Raw genomic sequence first — 22685 nt, forward strand, 5'->3', positions numbered from 1 at the left:
TTATCAGTTAACAGTTATTAACAGCACATACCGTGTTTCCCCAAAAATAAGACAGTGTCTTATATTAATTTTTGCTCCCAAAGATGTACTAGGTCTTATTTTTTCATGAAGAAGAATTCTTACCGTGGGTGCACGAGTAGTCTCTTGTAGCTCAGAGGATACCGTAGTACTCTGTAGTAGCGGGGCCGGGCTCGGGAGTAGTAGGGGGACTGTGGCAGTCGGGAACAGTATTGAAGTGGGGGGTGGTATCCTGCAGGAGTACACCGCGGCTCACCTATCTGCCCACAGTGACCGCAGGACTCGAGTGGAGCAGAGCCGCCCTGGCCGGGCTGGGAATGGAGGAGGGGTATGCACTAGGGAAGGTAATGGAATGTGGGGCCGGGCTGCTCTGGCTGGAGGTCTCGGGAGGTTGTGAGAGGGCTTAGGGCGCAGGATCATCCCTACCGTATTACAAATGTTAAAAAACAAATTCTACGGTAGTTCCGTTCCCCGTTGGTAGCGCTTTATGCGCTCCTCCTGTACATTCGCAACACTTTCCATCCTTCTAGTCTGACTTAGCCCTTGGGTGATGGAGCAGCGCCGAAAGGGCTCGGTTACTCATTTTCTTTTCTTTTATTATTTCTGCATGGGGGATGTTTCTTTTCTTTCCGGACTCACTTAGTTGATCTTCACAAAAGCGTGAAGGAGGATGGTAGGAGTCCGCTGGACGATAGATTTTCCACCTCAGTCTTGTTTCTTGCATTTCTTTAATGTTATTTCGTCTTTGGGTTGCAGCGAAAAAAATTAAGGTTTCTGTGTCCATGTCCCATCGGGGCCAAACAAAAACTTTGCTTGGTCTTACTTTCGGGGGAGGCCTTATATTTAGCAATTCAGCAAAACCTCTACTAGGTCTTCTTTTCACAATTTCCCACCTTTTTGCAGGCTCAATGCATGCACTGTCTCCATTTAACTTTCTCTCATGCAAATTCACTGCGGATATCATGAAAACCAGACTAGCCAGTGGCTCCCAAGGACTAATCTTCCAGTTGGTACTTCTGGATTATAGGACTCCTTTGGAGTTTTCAGTTCTTCTTAGACAGATTAAAATTCCACATCACTGTACTTCTTATGTGGAAACTGGCTCGATCTGATAGCATCAGCACACCTCCCCCCTCCCTCAACATTTAGAAAAAGGGACAAGGGCTTCCCTGGCAGTACCTTACAGGTAACATATACACTATGTTTTCTGGGCTGGTTATATGGACATGAAGCTTATGGCTGCAGAAATAATAGTTTACTTGAGCCAGATGTGCTAAGCATTTTTCCCATTGGTACAAAATAGGGAAAACTTTGTGAGCTGCAACAGATATGGCATTAAATAAATGCAATGAGCCATTGATGGCAAACAATACAGTGGAGGTCCAACTGCAGTCTTCAGAGCCACAAATAGGTCTGGCTTCCAGAATATCCACAAAGAATATGCAGGACATCTACTTGTGTACAATAATTTCAATACATGCAAATTTCTCTCATGGAAACTCACAGTGAATATCCAGAAAATCCAACCTGGTCATAGCTCCTATGGACCAAAGTTGGCCACCTCGCCCACAGCCAGCTCAAAGAACTGTGACACACTAAACCAACCCCAGCTCCTACCCTCTTCAGTCCGTTCTTATGTCTTACCACTTTCTCCAGGCTCCTATTTCATCTCTTTCAAAGACCTGTCCCCTTCCTTTGTCTCTCACCCTCTCTCTGGCCCTCTGTCCTTTCAAATGGCCTTCCAAACCCTCCAGGTCCTTCAAACTGTTTCCCCTTCCCATTTTTCTACATTCAGTTTCACGGCCCCATCCAATCACCTAGTCCTCATTTTCCTCCTTTTTACCTCCTCAATTTTTAAATCTCCACTCTTCCATCCTACCCATACCCAGTCAATCATAGAGCTTTTCTTCTAGTCTCCCACCCAATCCTAAACTTTCCACCTAACTCTTGAGTCCCTGCTCTCTCACATCCAAATGTCATCAGTATCTGCACTTCTGCCTCTATCTCCCTCTCCTAAGCATCCATTGCCCCTGCATTTTCCCTATACCTAATTTCTCTTCTTCCCTAGTGCCTGTCCAACTCTTGCACAAGAAGATTTCATGCCTCAGCCTCCAGTCCCCTTCTCCCAACCCCCCACAACCCCCTCTAGCTCCTTCTCCCAGTCCCTAGCCCCCCATTACACAGGCATCTCCCACTTCTCCATCCCACAACATCCTCCAGCTCCTTCTCACAGACCCCAGCCCTGGTATCAGCTCCTTGCTCCCAGCCACTTCTCCTACCTGCCCCAAATCTTTATTAAATCTGGACACAGTGGAGAAAGCATCCTCCTTTGCTCCCACCAGTGCGCTGCTCCTCTGCTTCCAGTGCCATGTGTCGCATGGCATGTCTGAAATGCGAAAAGAGGCATTTCCTGTTTCTCATGAGAAACAGGGAAGTGCCTCTTAGTCCAATTCAAACCTGTTGTAGTCCATGGCACAGAAGTGGAAGAATAGCACAGTAGTGGGGGAGAGGAATGTGCTCCCGCTGTCGTGAAGCAGGCTTTCATTGCCCTAATCCAATGCCTCCCTGGCTCGTCCATTAAACCAGCCCTGCCCCCATTCTAACACACCTAAGTGGCACTCTAGAAAGTTAGCATCACATGTGCATTTTCAGCCTGTTGCTCTTTTTCAGTTCTGATTTCCCAATGCTCGATTTGTGCCTGAATCTGCCTTGTTGAGTGCTGGATTTGACCCTAAGGCTGCCTCTATGCCGGTTGCCCTTAGCTGAGCAATGGAAAGGAGTTCTGTCACGGTCTCAGGGTCTTAGCGACTGTCACAGACTCAGGAACAACGTGAGCTCTTGGGCTGCTGTCGATGAATGGCAGCAGCAGGCAAAACCCTCCAACCAGGACTGGACTGAACAAGCAGGACTGGAGCACACTAGAAGAGCACAGAGCACACAGGCAGGAACAGACCAGAAGTGCACAGAGCACACAGGATGTACCAAGACACAAACTAGGACTTGACTAGGCAAGGTACACAGTGACAGAACCAACTAAAGCCAGAAGAGAAAATACTCAAACGGGCTGCAAGGACGACCTGGAACCCATACACACAGAGACCTCTCATACATGCTGCAAGGCCAAATTGGAACCTAAACACACAGCAGAAGAGACTAGGCAGAACTCTCGGTGAGGCAGACTAGGCAGAGCTCAAGGCTGGGCCACACGACCACACAAACAACAGATCAAACAGGCAATAACCAAGACAGAAGTGCTAACACTAGCACACAGACAAGATGAAGAACTAAGGCAGAAGTGCTAACCCTTGCAGACAGACAAACAGAAGAACTCAGGCAGAAGTGCTAACCCTAGCACACTAACTAGGAAACAGGGCAGAAGTGCTCCACAAGCACACAGACAATCCTGGAGACCTTTGGCTTTGCAAAGGCCCTGAATGAACGTCCTCACCTTCCTTTTGACGGCCTTCACTGATGATGTCACGACTACAGGAAAGGGGCTTGAAATACACTGAACACCAGAGTGAGGCTTGGAACACACAGGAAGTGGAAGCACTACAGGAAAGAGGCTTGGAACACACAGGAACCAATACAAAGGACAGACTGGAGCTACCTCTGAAGCTGACCACCGAAAGACAAGGTGAGACTGAAAAATGGAGTCACGACCACAGTTGTGACAAGTTCCCCCCTTAATGACACATCAGCCAGTTGTCCTAATATTGAATCAGCTATTGAAGCTTCTTTTGGTGAAATCATCTCATCCCTGGTTTTGTTCCAAGCTTGATTCATATGTTTTCCTCACAGAACTTGGGAAAAAAATCTAATGAATCAGGTTCATGGTCAAGTGTCTGTTCATGTCCTACATTCTTATTCATTGCTGTCTGCTCCTGGCTTTAGACTGATGTTACTTTTAAGAACTGTAGTTGAAAGTCAAGCTGGTATGGGTCAAACTTTTAAGCATAAGAAAATTATTTTTCATGTGCTTCAAACTTTTTTTTTAAACCTATGCAAGGCTTATGATCTGTAGCCTATTCTCTGGTTTTATCTAAGTCGGGTTACTGCAATTTGCTTATCTGTAAGCTTTCAAAGCTCAATTGCATCAACTGCGGCTAGATGTTTGGCTAGGGCTAAGAGGAGAGACCATGAAGTATATTTTCAAGCACTTAGATGTACAAAGTTCCATAGCTTCCTATGGAACTCTGTAAGTTTAAAGTGCTTTGAAAATAAGTCCCCATGTCTCCCATTTTGTTCACAATTTACACTGCCTTCCAGTCAATAAAAATTCAATTTAAGATTTTATGTTTGACTTTTAAGTCTGTGCATAAGATCGTCCCTTCATATCTTAGTGCACTATTGTCCAGTTGTGCTGTCTCAAGGCTGCTATGTTCTTTTCAGCAAGAATATTTAATCTTACCTGCATCATTTGTTATTCACCTTGAACATACAAACATGAGGCACTTAGGTACCAAAGTCCCCGTCTCTGGAATATGTTATCAGCTGCTCTTCAATCATAATTGAATTATAAGGATTTTAGGTTATCAATAGAAATCAAACAAAATAAAACATGGAAAGGAAAATAAGATACCTTTTTTATTGGACATAACTTAATACCACACTCCTCTACTTAAGGATTTTAGGAAAGCCTAGAGTCATTCTATAGAAAATGTTGGATTAAAAGGCCGAATGAAGTTTAATTGACTGTTGCTGTATTTTAAATGATAAAAATATATTGTTTATTATCTTTGCAGGCACCTACTTTGCTGTACCTATTAGTCCCATTCTGGAATATTCCTTAACCATATTTTGTGCTATATGCTGGTAAGGTATGCTACCCATTAAGATATATGTGCTAAATGCTCATTTGCAGTTTCTTTTTACAAGCACATTTTCATATGAATATTTTTCACACATTCAGGCTCATTTTCAAAGCACTTAGCCTCCCAAAGTTCCATAGAAACCTATGGAACTTAGCCTCCTAAAGTGCTTTGAAAATATGCCTCTTGGTGTTCTTGTCCTAAATTTCAGCTTAAGAAACACACATCCTTTTTTCTTTTACGTCATATACACTGGTCCACATTATATCACTTATCTGTTGCATGATCACATACATACATGTATATCTTTTTTGTGTCACTTTCATTATAAATATTAATTTTCATTATTCTTTCTGATTTTTTATTTTACTAAGGGCTCCTGAGGAAGGCAGGTTTTTCCGAAACACAGCATGTGTAGGGTCCATCCGCTTAGCATGGACCCTAACATGCTGAGACTGCATTAACATTAGATTCCTATTGGAATGTTGTGTGGAATGATATTTTTTTTTTTGAGTAACTATGAGGTGTGTTTTCAAAGCCCTTAGACTTACAAAGTTCCATAGGTTATTGTGGAACTTTGCAAGTCTAAGTGCTTTGAAAATGAGCCCCTATATGTCTATTAATAAAACTTTTTATCTTCATACCCTAGGATATTTTTTTATGTGGTAATTTTCCATTCTTTTTGTTGCCTTTGTTTTGACTTGCTTGTGGGAGTGCTGGTTTTCTTCCTTTTTTTTTTTTTTTTTTTGTATTTTAAATGATGGCATATTTTTAGTATGTTTTTCACTTGGGAATTATATTTAAATGTAAGTGAGACTTTAAATTGAATAATAAATTAACTCAACTCTCCACTCAGATAAGTTGCAACAACTCCAGTACTAGAGGGACCCTATTACTAAAGGGGACCCGAGTTGTCTTTTCTCAGGCCTGTAAGCTTTAACATAGAAAACGTTCCCTCTTTTCTCATGGACTGTCTAGGTTCTTTGTGCACTATATCCAACATCATGAGCTTAGGTAAGTTTGGTCCAAATGTTTGCCAGTGTGGACTGATTGAGATCAAAGGGTTTACATAGTATGGCTGCTGCTGACAGGTATCTGCTATTACAAGGATGGGAAAGAAAAGCAGGGAGCCGATACACGAAGCTACAAGCAGAAGATAAAAACCTGGTCCACATAGAAAGGCTATTAATGAGGCAGCAATGGTAGTAGTATTTTAGTAGCTATCACCCAACAGACGTTCAGTAGAGAAAAACTGTCCCTCCATCTAGGCCACTCATCTCCCAGTCCCTACCTTCCAACTCAACTCGAACACCTTCCCCTTTTTCCCTTCTACTTGTCAATCTCCAGATCCTCTCCCATTTCACTGCCCTTTGCATTCCTCCAGTGCTTCAGCCACATGTCTTTGCAAGTACATGTGTTTGACAACAAACAGTTCCCACTCATGGCCAAAGCAGCAGGAGCCCAAAAGACAGCACTGACAGCTGCTCTAAGTATATTTATATGTATAGATTTTCATACAGCACTAAATTAAGATTTAATTGGCAACAGTGCCCTAGTCAACACTCCTCTAGAGTAATTTGCTTCTTATAATTTATGTAGTGTTCACAGTATACGCAGTGCTATATAAGCTCAATGTAGATAACCATTTGCTGTATCCCTGTAATTAATGTAAGATTAAGAAACAGCTGATAGAACATACCACAAAGTTCACATTAAAATTAAGTTCTCTTTACCTCTAGCATGCTATACACAGCACTAAAGAAAGAGTGACTTAGGAATCAAAATGTGCATTCTGCCACTTTTAAAAATGTTTAGGAAGTTGCTCCACAAACAAGCTATGAGCTGACTGTGCATCACAGGAATTTAATGCATGATCAGTCTAACTAATTAATGACTGGCTGGATGTCAAGTGAATTTAATGCATGAAAGCCACTCAATCAATTAGACTGCTTCTAATTTTCTAACTACATTTAAAAAAAACTCCAACAACTTTTTCACCACCCATTAAGTTTAAAGGAATATAACCAATGAAGCTGCAGATGTTGCTGTAGCTTTTGGGGGGGATCATATGACATTTTAATTTTGGAAGTGTATAGAGCAAAACAGCATTAAAAACTACATTGAATTTAGATAAGGTGATGGCGAAAGCTAGAAAGATGCTTGGTGCATAGGAAGAGGAACAGCCAGCAGAAAAAAAAAAAAAAGAAGTGACCGTGCCTCCACATAAATCTCTGGCGAGACCTAATTTGGAGTACTGTGTTCAATTTTAGATTGTAAGCTCTCTTGAGCAGGGACTGTCCTTCCCCATGTTTAAACTTGTACAGCGCTGAGTAACCCTGGCAGCGCTATAGAAATGCTAAGTAGTAGTAATTTTGGAGACTGCTTCCTCAAAAACTAGAGGACGGCTGCTAAAATGACCTAATTGTGTACTCTAGAGTAGTGATGGGAAAGACATTTCAACATCTCCAGGGAATACATGAATAGGATGCAGGCTTCATTCAATAGAAAAGATGCTCTGTAACAAGGGATCATAGGATAAGTGTAAAAGGAGGTAAACTCAGAAGCAATATAAGGAATTATGGGCTCAATATTCAGACCACAGGAGCATAGGCGGTCGGTGGCCCAATTGTTTGGGGAGGCTAAAGGGGGCGGGGTTAGGAGTGGGGCCAGGGGCGGAGCTTACCTCCATAATTGTCTGACAACACACAGAAAAAAGTAAAAATAAAAGTCATAATTAATACCTTTTATTAAATGTAGATATTAGATATGTATCACATGTAAAAGAATAAAGTGGTTGCTCAAAGCATATACTAACCACAATCACTCAACTGCAAAACACTATGCACAACTTTGTGCAAACACACACTCAGAACCTTACTGTACCATAAATATTACACCGGGCAGACACTAATACACCAATATACCACCCATATGGAAAATGCAGACTGTCAACAATATGAATCAAGGGATCCTATCATCACAATTCTCATGTAGAGCCACAAAACACCCTTTTAGGGTGGATAGGGTTCACAATGAGCTCCTTTTATTAACGACCATATGTAGGTCCTTCAAGAGGTAGTGTGTCATGATTTAGGCTCTAAAACCCTTTCTGATGTTTTGCTAAGGCCAATACACAATCTCTCCACTGCAAAACACTATACACAAACTTGTGCAAAAACACACTCATAAGCTTACCAAACCATAACAGCACTAATTCCAATCACAAGACGAGCTACAACCTTATGCGTGGAAAGACAGCAGTATAATTACACCGGGCTCTAAAACACCAGTAGGACTGCTAAGTCCCTTCCTTAGGTAATGTTACTGTAAATATACATTTTTAATTAACCTCATAGAAGTCTGGAAGAAAAGATGAAAACTTCCTGGTGGTTTTTGAACATGGGCCATGGCTTCCAGCAGTGCATATCCTTAGCCGTGCTCAGCTTTTGGCAAATTAGGGTATTATGTCTATTCCCATCCATTATCACCTTATCAGCATAACATCCTTACAGAGATCCATCAGTGAAAATTCTCAAATAAAGTCAGCTTCAAAAAACAAGAGTAGTGAGCATATCATCATTATACTAATTATACTAATTAGAAACCGTGACTACAAAAGACCCATATGATCACAAAGATTACCTCAAGCCCGATAATTGATTGATAACAACTTGAAGTCGGGAGAGGCAAGAGAATCTCGCTCCACGAGGAGTGCACGTGGCGTACTGCGAGCCGGCTTTGACCGCTTGACTAAACTGATTAGCGAGTAGCGAGCCGCTAGATAAACCAATTTTTGGACTCACCCAAGCCACGTGGAAACCGAGTCTCGACCTGACTGTAGTGGCGGATGCTCATGTCTTGTCCAGTGATCTGTTCCCTTCCCCTCCATGTCCAGCGATTCTCCCTGCCCTCGCCTTAACCGTTTTACTCTCCCTGGCAGCAGCGTCTGTGAAGAAAAAGGCACTGCAGGCTCACCTCCGGCTTCAGCTTTTCCCTTCACTTCGCTCTTCACACAGTGTCCCGCCTTCGCGATGATGCATTTCCTGTTTCCGCGAAGGCGGGACACTGTGTGAAGAGCGAAGTGAAGGGAAAAGCTGAAGCCGGAGGTGAGCCTGCAGTGCCTTTTTCTTCACAGACGCTGCTGCCAGGGAGAGTAAAACGGTTGTATGCGGGGGGGGGGGGGGGGGGGGGCAAGGAAGGCTGCCGGTCGGGAAGAGCAGGAAGGAAGAAGGGACGGTGGGCGAGCTCCCTGGATGCTGCGCAAGCCCTGCGTTTCTGAGGGCAGCAGCCAGGGGAAGGTCAAGATTGGACTGGGGAGGCTTAGCCTCCCCAAGCCTCTTATACGGGGCGCCTATGCACAGGAGTTAGTCTTGCTAACTCCCGTGGTCGGCGCTGAGAACAGATATTCAATACCAGGCTTTTTCCAGTCACCAGCATTGAATATCTGGTTTCTCCATGGACAGAATGCATCTTGCAGCCCCACAAATCGAAGTGACTCTCCATGACGTCACAGTCCCGGAACTCTCAAAAGCATTTTTCTTTAAAAAGAGCATTAACGTATGAGCTCGTGGTAGCCCACGCTCCCCCACACCATATAAATACCCAGTTACTCCGCCCCCTTGACGGTTTTTTCTTTTCCGCGACGATCCGTCCCGTCTCAACATCCACCTCTTATCTTAATTTTCAAAATTTCTCGTCAGTTTAACTTTGCAGCGATTTGTTTCCCCACGATGCCACCCAAACAGGGATTTAAACGCTGCACCGTTTGTAAAGGAAAAATGTCAGCTACTGACCCCCACGACCGGTGTGTCCATTGCCTCGGCAAGGCACACCTCAACACTAGTTGTACTGCCTGTGCCAGCATGCTGCCCCGCACCAGAAAGCTCAGGGAGCTGAAAATGCGGGCCGTGCCTGATCTTCGACAGCCTACGTCTCCCCACTCACAAGGGGAACAGGCTCAGTTAAAGAGAGTGCATCAAGACGTAGATCTGCCTCCCAAAACTACCCTCCCCCAGCTCCTTCAGCAGCTCACCTCCGAAACGGCTAGTGCTGGGTCTTCCTGCAGCGAAGTGTCCCCTCCACGGCACAGGAAACGCACGGAGCCGAGCCTGCACTCGAAGCACTCCTCTCCTGCATCTCATCGGCACCGACGAAGTTCTTCCACCTCTCGTCGGCACCGAAGCCCCTCCCATCGGCACCGTCATCATGGCTCCACCCACTCCCATCGACGTCATCGCCAAAGCTCCTCCCACTCCTCTGATCAGCATTGCAGCTCCTCCTCTCAGCATCTGACAGCCTGTGCTTCTTCACCTATGACAGCAAACAGGGCTACACAAGCACTCCCCTGTCTCTCGCCACAGGAAAACATAATTGCACAGCCTCTGACAAGCTTCCAGCAGGATACAGCAGCTTGCATGACCAGGGAGCATCAGGTTTCACCTTCGCACTCAAGCAACCAAGATCTCATGCACCTGCTTCGGGATTTTTTCCAGCGGCATCACCCTCATCAGGGTCAAGATACACACCCCCCGGCTGCAGATTCGGCGCAGCCTCACCGCAGTCGCGCCTCGTCCGTGTCTACCTCGGCTTCTATGGCAGCGGAGCTGTTCTCCGATTATGACTCCTCTTCACAGCACTCTTCGGCTGGCCCCTCTGATCAAGGAGCGGACACGCCAGGGTTGCTGTCTGACCCTTCACCAACGCAGCCGTCCAGGACGTCTCAACCAGAAGATGTCTCTTACCCGAATTTTCTCCATCGGCTAGCGGCGGCACTGGGCATACAGTCCACGACCCAGCCAGACCCTAGATCTAAAAAGTTGCAGACGCTTCGCTACAAAGAGGCTCCAAAGGAAATAATTGCTCTGCCATTGCACGATGTCCTAGCGGAACAGCATAGAGCCATATGGTCCACACCTTACAGCGTAACACCTACAAAAATAAGTCTCGACACTAAGTACAGAGTGCAGGAGGCGTTTGGCTTTGGAAAACCACAATTATCGCATCAATCCATTGTGGTTTGATCAGCTATGCGGAAGCACAGAAGCTCCAGGGATCACTCCAACTTCCCCCCCACTAAGGACATGAAGCTAATGGACTTGTTGGGGAAGCGCATATACCAAAATACGATGCTGAATGCGCGCATAGGCCTCCATATGTTTCACTACTCAGAGTATCAATTCACTGTCCTTGAAGCTCTAACCAAGGTTGTAAGTTCCTTGCCAGCTCCCATCCAGGCTCAACTACAACCATCACTGCATCATCTGGACGAGTGTGCCACGAATCTGATCCGCGCCACCCATGATTCGTATGACAAGTCTGTGAGAGGGGCTGCGGTCGGTATTTCCACACGACGGCTAGCTTGGTTGAAAGCATCTGGACTCCGTGAGGATGTCCACAACAGAGTGGCGGATGCCCCTTGCTTAGGCGATAACCTTTTTGGAGACAAGGTCAAGGACATAATCGAGAACATCAAGCAGGATTTTACCACGCTTGACACACTAGAAGACGACAGCCTTAATCAGTCTCGTTCTTCGGCTCAACGGTCCTTTTTTAGCCCTTCATATAATCAATCAAGGAACAGATTTACTTACCGTAAGCCATACAATACAAATAAGTTTGGCTCGACCTCCAAATATAACAGCAAGCCAAATAAGTATCAACAATACAAAAAAGCTCCTCGGGATCGGAGACCCCCAAAACAGGTCAATACTGGGGCTCCGAAGAGCCTACCTTCCCTTTGACCACCTGCCACAGGATTGGCCAGTGGGGGGCTGTCTGCAGCACTTTGCCCCACAATGGTCCCTGGTCACTTCCGACAAGTGGGTCCTTTCAATTGTCAACGACGGATATCGACTAAATTTTGTAAAGACTCCACCACATTCCCATATTGTCACCTCGCCCATTCAAGCAACCTATCAGCAATGGGTCCAGGAAGAAATTACCCGTCTTCTCCAAATCAGGGCAATCGAGCCAGTTCCGCAAAATCAAATCAACACGGGGTTCTATTCCAGATTTTTCGTAATCCCAAAGAAAAAAAGGTGGACTCAGGTCGATCCTAGACTTGAGACCCCTCAACACCTACATCAAGAAGGAGAAGTTTCGAATGACGACGTTACAAGTAATCCTTCCTCTACTGGATCGGCACGCTTGGATGGTCTCATTAGACCTTCAGGATGCATATCTGCACATCCCAATTCACCAGGCATACAGAAGATACCTTCGTTTCCAAGTGCGGGCAAGTCATTACCAGTTTCGGGTACTGCCTTTCGGCCTGTCCTCTTCTCCACGGGTTTTCACAAAATGTGTCATCACTGTCGTCTCTTATCTTCGTCAGAGAGGAATAGAAATTTTTCCATACTTAGACGATTGGCTGATATCCTCTTCCTCAGTTCAAGAGACGACTCAAGCCCTTCAGGAAACTTTGACGTTACTGCAAGTGTTGGGATTTCTGGTCAATTACAAGAAGTCGCAGCTGCAACCGGTGCAAACCCTTCAGTTTATAGGGGAAACGCTCCATACGCCACGGGCGCTGGCATATCTGCCTTTAGAGAGGGCCCTGCGTATCCAGAAGCTCATCCACCTACTGTCCGGGCACACCCATGTCACAGCCCGAGAGGTGTTGGTTCTTCTGGGCCACATGGCAGCCGCAATACCTGTGGTATGTTATGCCAGGTTGCATATGCGGACGCTGCAGTGGCAGCTGAGAGACCACTGGGTTCAAGCTCTGCATCCACTATCAATGCTAATACCGTTGCCAGGCAGCCTGCAAGTGTCTCTTCAGTGGTGGACTTTCCCACCGAATCTTTTACAGGGTATGCCGTTCCGCCACAACCAACCCACCTGTTGTCTCACGACAGATGCCTCCAAGCTGGGCTGGGGTGCGCATTACGGACCACGCAAAACACAGGGCCTCTGGACCCTGGAGGAGGCCCAGTGCAGCATCAATCTTCTGGAGCTCCGAGCAGCAAGACTCGCTCTCAAAGCTTTCCAGCAACACCTCAGTCATCAACATATTCAAATATACACAGACAACCAAGTGGCAATGTTTTATATCAACAAGCAAGGAGGCATGGGCTCATGGCAGCTGTGCAAGGAGGCCATGCGGATTTGGAAGCATGTTCTGGCTCTGCAATCCACGGTATCAGCAGCTTATATACCGGGGAAACAGAACTTACTGGCCGACTCGCTCAGCAGACAGCTCCTGCCGCACGAGTGGTCACTGAAGAACACTGTTACGCAAGAACTATTCAACAGGTGGGGACACCCTCTAGTCCACCTCTTTGCATCCCCACAGAACACCAAATGTCCCAAATTCTGCTCCAGGTTTCCCAGTCGGAGAAGAATAGCGGAAGATGCGTTCCAGATCCCTTGGACGGAAGGTCTCTTTTACGCCTTCCCTCCGCTACCGCTCATTTCAAAAGTTTTACAAAAGGCAAAGTGCGACGGCACTTCTCTCATTCTAGTGGCGCCGCATTGGCCTCGTCAGCCTTGGTTTCCAATTCTACTGCGGATGCTCCAGCAACCTCCAATTCCGTTGATTTTGGTGCAGGATTTGCTCACGCAGAACCAAGGCACCCTTCTACATCCGGACCCCCCGTCACTCAAACTTATGGCGTGTTTACTGGGTCCGCAACCTCTTTGATTTTTTCGCAGGAAGTGCTTCAAGTTTTAGTTGCTTCTAGAAAGAAATCTACATTAAAGTCCTATGAATCAAAGTGGCGACGATTCACTCTGTGGTGCTCCTCTCGCCACTTCATTCCACAAACAGTATCCATTTCGCATGTTCTGGAGTATCTTCTGCATCTTGCGAAATCTGGTCTGTCTTACTCATCCATTAGGGTTCATTTGGCAGCTCTATCAGTGATGCATGATACTATTGACAACCGCACACTTATGCAGCATCCACTGTCTAAGCGGTTTCTTAAAGGGGTTCTGCACCTGTACCCCCCGCTTCGTCCACCAGCGCCAGCATGGGATCTTAACTTGGTGCTCACTGCGTTCATGAGACCACCTTTTGAGCCACTGGACAGTGCAGAAATGAAATATCTTGCGTGGAAAACTCTATTTCTTATAACACTAACATCCGCACGTCGCATTGGGGAAGTTCAAGCACTAGTGCATTACCCCCCGTACACGCAGCTGCTGCATGATAAGGCTATCCTGCGTACGCATCCTAAGTTTCAGCCAAAGATTGTCTCTCCCTATCATTTGAATCAAATTATTGTGTTACCGTCTTTCTATCCTCCACCGCATGAAACTGAGGAGCACAGACAACTTCACACTTTAGATTGCCTGAGAGCTCTTGGTATCTATCTTAAACGAACAAAGTGTATAAATCGTCCGTCCCAGTTGTTCCTGTCCTGGAAGTCTACTGGGCATCCGAAACCAATTAACAAAAACACCTTATCGCAATGGATCGCAAAGTGCATTGCTTGGTGTTAACAAGCGCAATCTCACTCAGCAGGAGCTATCACAAACATTCCACATGTCACTGCTCATCGTCTGAGGGCCAAGGCGGCCACAATGGCTCATTTGCAAAGGACACCTTTACTGGATATATGTAGGGCTGCCACATGGTCAACTATGCATGTGTTTACGAAGCACTACTGTATTGATGCTGCCTCGTCTGCTGAAACAGAATTTGGACAGGCAGTGTTATCGTCTGGTGTCTGAGGCGTCAACTACCACCTCCTCCTGCCACAGGTACCAGTTTATTTGACTTTTTAATTGGTGTGTTGACTGTTTATACTGTTACCTGTGTAGCTGGGGAGTCTTCGATTTGTGGGGCTGCAAGATGCATTCTGTCCATAGAGAAATATAAGTTGCTTACCTGTAACGGTAGTTCTCCTTGGACAGATCATCTTGCAGCCACACAAACCCACCCTACCCACCCTGCGGTTGACGCCAGCTTTTTAAAAGAACCGTCAAGGGGGCGGAGTAACTGGGTATTTATATGGTGTGGGGGAGCGTGGACTGCCACGAGCTCATACGTTAATGCTCTTTTTAAAGAAAAATGCTTTTGAGAGTTCCGGGACTGTGACGTCATGGAGAGTCACTTCGATTTGTGTGGCTGCAAGATGATCTGTCCAAGGAGAACTACCGTTACAGGTAAGCAACTTATATTTATTTTTGGCCTGTTCAAACTTAACTGGCTAAGCTGATATTCAGCAGTGGCCGGCTAAGTTTGAACTGGCCAAAAGATAGGCCTGGTATTCACGTGGACAAATATGGCCACCAAACTCATGCTGAACATCGGCAGATAGCTGGTTATATCATACGATATAACCAGTTATCCACTAATCGCAAATTTTTAAGCTGGTCATGACCAGCTATGTCCCGATGAACATTCGCAGATAGCCAGTTATGGGGCATTGAACCGGCCAGGTGCTGATCCTGGCTGGTTAAATATATTGAATATCAGGGCGTATGTCTTTACAGAAAGAGTGATGGACACATGACAATGAGAAGGTAACCTAACCATTCCGGAAATCACTAAAAACTAACCTATTCAAAAAGGCATACCCTGCCGATCCAACCTAAAGGCCTGATCTCTGCGACACAACAAAACTAAAGTACGTAATGGACATAACTCTTCCGTTGTACGATTCCCTAAATTGTGGCTGAGCCACATAAACTTTATCTTACCGCAACATCACTTTGTATTTGTTCTCACCGGAGTCGGCAAATGCCTCTCCGGTACTATGTAAGCCACACTGAGCCCACAAATATGTGGGAAAATGTGGGATACAAAACAAATGTAACAAATAAATAAATAAATTACATCAGCAAGACTATTTTTCTCCCACAGAGTCTCTCAGTGACCCTGGGCAAATCACTTTACCCTGTACTGCCTCAGGGGACTGAGCATTAACTATAGTCTGCAAAAATGGAATAGCTTTCCTGTTGAGATAAGGAAGAAGAATTATTATTTCTGCATTTGTACCCCACATTTTCAAACCAAATTGTCAGTTCAATATGGCTTACAGTTTACATCAATTAAACATATTACATTGTTGTTGGAAGAATGAGGCAAAAGCGGAAGATCAGTGAATGGGATTATAAAGCTGAACAGGAGGCTGGATGGGCAGACTGGAGGGGCTGTATGGTCTTTATCATCTGTTCTGTTCTATATTTCTAAGAGTTTGCTTAGCTACTGGAAATCAAGAAAGGGACAGAAAGACTGTACATGGGAAGGTCAATTCTATAACTGGTCACTCGCATTCAGGTCCACTCACATGTGTAAATATAAAGAATACCAGCACTTTTGCGGGTGAATGCACACTTGCATATATAAGTGGCAGCAAAGTGACAAAAAGCTATTCTGTAAAGTTGCATGCCTAAGTGGTATTAGCATGTAAATACAAGGGGAGGGCATTCACATGGGAGAGACCCTAGCCACATTTAGGTGACCACAGTTACACTATATCTATGGCTGGCATTAACTGCAGGCACATAAATGTTAAGCATATCGATGTGGGTTACTAACAGAATCCAGGTGCCATAACTGTGTGGAATCAGGGTGCCTAAATAGCGAAGTTACTCACCTGAAACAGGCTTATCTCGAGTGGGCTACCCATCCATGTCTCTGATACTGTGAGCCAAGACGTGACTCTCCAGAGTCAGCCCAACCTGGGAGTAAATGAAGGCGAAGCTGTCTGCTAGCCAATAGATAAAGTGTATTTACCGATGGCTGCCCCCATCCTGTTTGGGTCAAAAGAAACAAAAAAGCTAGGTGGACTGTCTATAGGCTTTAGTCCACTCAAGATAGAAGGCCGAGGCTCGTTTGCAGTCCAAAGTGTGCAGTGCACTTTCACCAGGATGGGTATGAAGCTTTGGAAAGAATGTTGGTAGAACGACCGACTGATTAAGACAGAACTCAGACACCACCTTGGGAAGAAACAGGATGTGTACGGAGAACTATTCTGTTATGTTGAAACTTTGTATAAGGTGAATCAGCTACTAGAGCCTGAAGCTCACTGACTCTGCGAGCTGAGGTGACCACCACCAAAAATAAGACCCTTCCAGGTTAGGTACTTCAGATGACAGGAGTCAAGCGCTCATAAGGAGCTTTCATCAGTTGGGTGAGGATGACATTGAGGTCCCATTACACAGAGATTTGATAGGGGAGCTTTGATCCCACTGATAAGCAAGAGTCTACTGCGAGCCCCTCAAATGCAGGCGCGTGCCATGGGAGTAACGTGCATTGTGGAGGCCAGCCAGCTTATTTTCGAAAGAGAAAGACGCCCATATTTCGACCCAAATCGGGAGATGGGCGTCTTTCTCCCGTGGGCACCCAAATCGGTATAATCGAAAGCCGATTTTGGGCGTCTTCAACTGCAATCTGTCGCGGAAACAGCCAAAGTTGATGGGGGCGTGTCGGAGGCGTGGTGAAGGTGGGACAGAGGCGTGGTTATCGGCCGAGGAGAGATGGGCGTCCTCGGCCGATAATCGAAAAAAGACGTTTTTAGCGCAAATTTGGGTCACTTTTTTGGACCCTTTTTTTTTCACGAACAAGTCCCAAAAAAGTGCCCTAAATGACCAGATGACCACCGGAGGGAATCAGGGATGACCACCCCTGACTCCTCCAGTGGTCACTAACCCCCTCCCACCCAAAAAAAACAACTTTAAAAACTTTTTTTTTCCAGCCTGTATGCCAGCCTCAAATGTCATACCCAGCTCCATCACAGCAGTTTGCACTTCCCTGGAGCAGTTGTTAGTGGGTGCAGTGGACTTCAGGCAGGTGGACGCAGGTCCATCCCCCCCTACCTGTTACACTTGTGGTGGTAAATGGGAGCCCTCCAAACCGCCCCCAAAATCCACATCTAGGTGCTATAGTAATGGTGTAAAGGTGTGGGCAGTGGATTTTGAGGGGGATTTGGGGGGGGCTCAGCACCCAAGGGAAGGGAGCTATGGACTTGGGAGGTATTTTACTGTTTTGTTTTTTTTTACTGTTTACAAGTGCCCCCTAGGGTGTCCAGTTGATGTCCTGGCATGTCAGGGGGACCAGTGCACTACGAATCCTGGCCCCTCCCACAGCCCAATGCCTTGGATTTGTTCGTTTTCGAGCTGGGCGCCTTCGGTTTCCATTATCGCTGAAGATCGAAACCACCCAGCTCAGATCCGCACAAATCTGATGCATTTGCCCGGCCCAAACCGTATTATCGGAAACAAAGATGGACACCCATTTTTTCAAAAATATGGTTTGTCCCGCCCCTTCACGTACCCGTTCTCGGAGATAGACGCCCATGGAGATGGACGCTCGCGTTCGATTATGCCCCTCCATATGACCCAGTAACCTCAATATATCCGAGTTGTGACCTGCTGGTTACTGTGAACCTGAGAGACTATCACAATGAGTTCAGTCACCCATTCCTGCGGTAAGAAGACTTGAGCCTGAACTATGTTTAGCAGGGCTCCTATTTATTCCAATTGTTGTAACAGGTATAAATAGGACTTGGGGTAGTTGATGATGAACTCTAGTAGCTCCAACCCAACTAGTTCTCTGCATTGATTCTTGAGCACTTTCCATAGTTGTGCTCATGATCAGCCAATCGCCAAGATGAGGAAACATCTGTAATCCCAGTCTGCGTAGCAACACTGCAACTACAGCAAGACATTTTGTGAACATTGTGGGAGCAGATGCTAGGTCAAACAGCAGGACACCGTCCTGGTAGTGGTATTTCCCTACTCGAAATCTGAGATACTTCCTGTGACTTGGGAGTATCTGAATGTGGATATAAGCATCCTTTAGGTCCAGAGAGCATTGCCAATTGTTCTTCTGAATCACAGGAGGAAGAGTGCCCAGAGAAATCATCCTGAACTTTTATTTGACCAGAAACTTATTTGGGGCCCTTATGTTTAAGATTGGATGAAATCCCATTTACTTGGACTCAAGGAAGTACTTGGAATAGAATCCCTTCCCCTCCCCCTGATGGAACGGGTTCAATCGCCTTGGCCTTTAGAAGGGCAGAGAGTTCCTCTGCCAGCACTTCCTGGTGCTAAGAGCTGATGTAAGACACTCTTGGTGGGCAATCTGCTGGTCTTTGTTGCCAAATGCAGTGTGTAACCTACTCAAACTATTTGGAAAACTTCCTTTTTTTTTTATTAAAAATTCTGCCTCCCTCCTACCAAAAGGTCGTCTGTGCCTCCCTGCCTGGGGTACTTAAGGCATGAGCTATCAAATTTCTGGCCCTTTTGAGGGTGGATTCGACCACCACAAAGTAGTGGGGCTGCTGGGCCTTCTGGATTCTGTAAATAGAACGGAGCTTCTTAGGAACCACCTACACAGAGAGAGGGGTCCCCCAATTCCTCATCTGTGCATCTTACTCTGTGAAGGAGTACAGTCACAGCTTCTCTACATGGGGAGTCCAGGATGGGAAACAAATTTTGCCTGGGCTCTTCCTCCATCTCCAACTTAAATGGATTGGTGTCCGCCATTTCCCTAGCAGCAACAAACAGCAGAGGTGGTCCAGAGAAGAAGACAATCAAAGGTTCGCCACATGCAATTTTATTGAAGCAAACACCTGACTCGGCCAAGTTTCGGTACTATATCTTCCTCAGGAGTCAGTACTCTTCAACGCAGAAAAGGACAAGTGGACCATACAAACCAGCTCCCAGTCAAACTGCAACTGCTCTCATGCACAAGTATCAACATATTGTTATGCGAAACTTGGCCAAGTCAGGTCTTTGCTTTAATAAAACTGCATGTGGCAAACCTTTGTCTTCTGCTTCTCTGGACCACCTCTGCTGTTTGTTGCTGCTTGTGTTGTTACTGCACAGTGTTTTTCTCCTGTTTTGTTGTTCTGCCATTTCCCTGACAAAACCCTGGTTGGGACTTTCTTCTCTCTTATGGAGAGAAGGGAACTAATGGGATGCCATAGGACTTCCCAGAGAGGATCTATAGCTCCTCATCAGACTTCCATGAACGGTCGGTTTCAGACTCAACAAAATATTCCTCATGGGAGGTTTGAGTCTGTGCCTGCCTCACTCTACTGGAGTGAAGTCCAGGACCTGATACCAGGTGCTGAGGTACAGGTCTGCTGTGCGACTCCAAAGCAGCTCCCTCCTACGACAACACCAGTGTCGACAACTGCTCAACAGATGGGTCATGGACCTGCAGGACAGAGTGGTGGTCCAGTTCAAGCACCATCGATACCTGCGCACTTTGCTGCTGTAGGTAGCCCACCAGCTCCTCTCTGAACATGGTCTAGAACCGTTCATCATGGGCAGGCATCAGTAAAGGCTGGGCCGGATTCGGGTTGAGGAAAGCCTGCAAATTTGTCTGTCAAATTGGAAGCAGCGTCCCAGTCGAACAGATACTGACGCACTGACATCGCAACTACAGAGGGGGAGCAGTCCTCCCAGCACTGATGCTTCTCGGGTGCTGGCAACGCTGATGCTCCAGAGCTCCAAGCACCGTACCTCAAGGGGGACCAATGCTGATGCTTGGCACTAGGATGCCTTAATGCTGATGAACAGGATGTTGAATACACATGCCTCCTCAGTGTTCGGTAAAATGCTAACTGGTCCTAGGGCCCTGCATCAGTCCCCGATGTTGAAGGGGGTAGAGATCTCCTCGATGCCAGTACACTCCCGGTGTCAGACTCAGCTCTTGCAGCTACTGGGACCGATGCTTCTGATACCGATGTCAATGGATTGGACTTAGCACCAAAACGTTTCTCACGCTGGACCTCTCTAGCTTTCTGGGTCCTTCTCCGCATATGCAAAGAACCCAGTTAGAAGCCACATGTTCTAGGCCCAGGCACTAACTATGGGGATCAGTCCCAGAGATGACCCTTTTTGCACCAGGGACAGAGTTTAAAGCCACTGGGAACTTTTTTGAACATGAAGAAAAAAAACTACCAACGTAAAATCAAACAGCTCATGGTGAGGCTGAAGGAGCTCACCTGCACAGAAAAACCTCGATGTCGAAACTAACAGGGTCTCTGGAGCCGAAAAATTAAAAGAAGCTTAAACTGCTGAAAATGCTAGGTTGAAACTATAAGAGTAAGGGAAGAACTATGAGAAAAAAAAAAAAACACAAAAATCCTGCACAGGAAGACACAAAAGGCTAGATTCTATATATCACGCCTAAAAAATCAGCACCAAAATGAAAAACACCTACGAGTATTCTGTAAAGTACACCTTGTAGGCTTTATAGAATAAGTCGAGCACCTGTCCACGTGACTAAATCAGTCACCGCCTAAATTAGGCACATACCAGGTGTATTCTATAACAAAGCGCATAGATGTTAGAAATGCTCACGACCCGCCATTCCATGCCCGTTATAGAATATGCTTAGACAATTGTCCGCAAAAATTCTAATTAATGCCAATTACTGTCAATAATTGTTAATTGGCAATTATCAGAACTGACTGGCTTAACTAAGTTGTGTGCGCAAACCCAGAATACGACTGGATTTGCATGCGCAAGTTAATTTGCGCTATATAGAATCCAGGGAAAAAAAAGTCTAAATTTCTCAGAAACGTTGGAGAGATCACTGGCGTGACTTCCCTGTTCCATGGAAAACCGAGACATGGTTCCACTCTCGCAAGTTGGGTGGGAAGGCACCCGTGCATGCATGGTGGGATGCTGGGCAGGACCGCTAAGAGGGGGGGCCCTGACATCAGAAGGTTCTGCTCCCTCGGTCTGTCTCTCTCCTGCTCCTGTGCGTTGGGACCCAGGTGATTGCGTTAATGCGATAACCCAGGTCCAAGCACACAGGAACAGGAGAGTGACAGACCGAGGGAGGAACAGACACAGGAAGGTAAAGGGGACAGGGGGCGGCCCAAGTGATGGAGGGAACAGCAGCCCTGCCCCAGGCCCAGCTCTGTCTCTCAGTGGCCCTGACACTGGAAATTGTCCACACCGGGGCTCCATCAGATGACGTTACCCACATGTGAGAAATAATTCCTGTTTGTCCTCGGAAAAGGCAGCACCCAGCTGTAAAACTGAGCCTTAAGAGAATTATGTTTTAAGATAGTTGCTACAGCACACTGCAGATAAAAGGGAAGAGAAACTTCAGCCAGTACCAGAGTGATAGAAACAGCTGCAGCCATACAAAAACGATGTTGTCAGTTGCAATATGGATCAATATTTACTGTGCCACTAATAGCTATACCCTGCTGATGGCTCGCTATCATATCTACTGGGATATTCTGCAAGATCTCGGCCATGGCAACACACCACTTCACGCATTAATGAGCTCTCCTAAAATTGGAAATGATCTTTCTCCGGCTCCTGTCAATTTGAACATACTGTAATTTGCAGCAGCATACATTTACATTACCAGCAAAGCATAATTAAGTTAGCAAAACAAACTTCAAAGGGGAAAAGCAACTGGAAATAAATCTCTGAATGTCACAAAGTAGATGGAGAGAGGAGTGGGTGGAACAAATGTGAACATAATGGCAGTTCGTTACCTTAATTTTATTTATGTAGTTATCCTCCCTGTGATTGAAAACTTCATGGGCTCCATTTCGCAAAACCAGATTCATTCCTTCCACAGTTCCTGCTGTGCCAAAAACCTTGAAGCCATAAGCTCGGGCAATCTGGCAGGTCGCTATTCCTACCTGAAAATGTTTAAAAAGTCAGCATTAGAACTGAACCACAGCTGAGGTCAGAGCATTTCATCTTGGCAAAATTCAGTTGTATCTTTTGTGATCAGCTGAAGAGTGCGGGAACATCAGAGCAAAAGTTTATTCAGAAGACAAATCTTGCACTTGCTGCGGACAGAGCGACAAGGCGCCTGCAGCAGATGCAAGGATACACAGATGCAGGATCCTTTTGGCTACACTGTACTTGGCAGCCACGTGGAAAGTAAGTCTATAACAGTGTGACCAGATTTAGGAGCTAGGA

At 45.9% G+C, this 22685-nt stretch overlaps 1 pseudogene; it reads right to left on the minus strand.

The window, feature by feature from the left end:
• The window catches only part of LOC115459584, a 35804-nt pseudogene extending 13390 nt beyond the window's left edge, over positions 1-22414 (minus strand).
• Positions 22415-22685: the final 271 nt, after the last annotated feature.

Source organism: Microcaecilia unicolor, unplaced genomic scaffold, assembly GCF_901765095.1.
Source record: "Microcaecilia unicolor unplaced genomic scaffold, aMicUni1.1, whole genome shotgun sequence".
NCBI lineage: Eukaryota > Metazoa > Chordata > Amphibia > Gymnophiona > Siphonopidae > Microcaecilia > Microcaecilia unicolor.